A 764-nucleotide genomic window follows, 5' to 3' on the forward strand; every position below is an offset into this window, starting at 1 on the left:
CTCCAAACACACGGAACATAAACAGCAAGAAGAAAATCACTGTCCAGAGAGCTCAGTATTATATGATTATCTAATGATACTGCATAACTAATGCCAGTTTGATTACGAAGTGAACCTAAGCCCACATAACATATAAGCCTAGTGTTTTTATTTATTTTTAGTGTCCGGACAATTATACAGGCCTTCCTAAAAACATGCCTTGATAGGTTTTGCCAGATCAGGGTATCTGCAGGATATTTAAGCTCATATTTAAGACTTTTTAAGACCTGCACAAATAACGTGAAAAGGACTGTAAAAGGCATGATTTAGCATTCAGATACAGGTTTGCACAAAAACAATTTTATTTTATATTTTTTTAATTATTAACTTAACATTTTCAGCCTTTAAACCATTTTTTTTTTAGAAAATGTAGACAAAAGTATGAATTATTATATTAATTTAAACAATTACTATCAATCAAATATTATAGTCTATTAATTAAATAACATAAATATTTGTTACTGTCTTAATTGTTGATATTTTTATAATGCATCATCTTCTTGTCGATCCACTAGTTCACATTTACAACTCTTTGTGTTTGCTGCATAAAAACGGGTTGATTTTCATATTGGTCTGAACAAAAACAGCAGATGGGCTTTATAAAAATGCACATTCATTCTCTGCCAGCAGGAGGCGCTTTCAGAACGGCAGAAATACAGCGGTTTCCCCGGTAACGGCAGTAAACAAAGCAGCAGCATGTGATTTTGAAACATGCAAATCATCGC

This window comes from Cyprinus carpio, unplaced genomic scaffold, assembly GCF_018340385.1.
Source record: "Cyprinus carpio isolate SPL01 unplaced genomic scaffold, ASM1834038v1 S000006552, whole genome shotgun sequence".
Classification (NCBI taxonomy): Eukaryota; Metazoa; Chordata; class Actinopteri; order Cypriniformes; family Cyprinidae; genus Cyprinus; species Cyprinus carpio.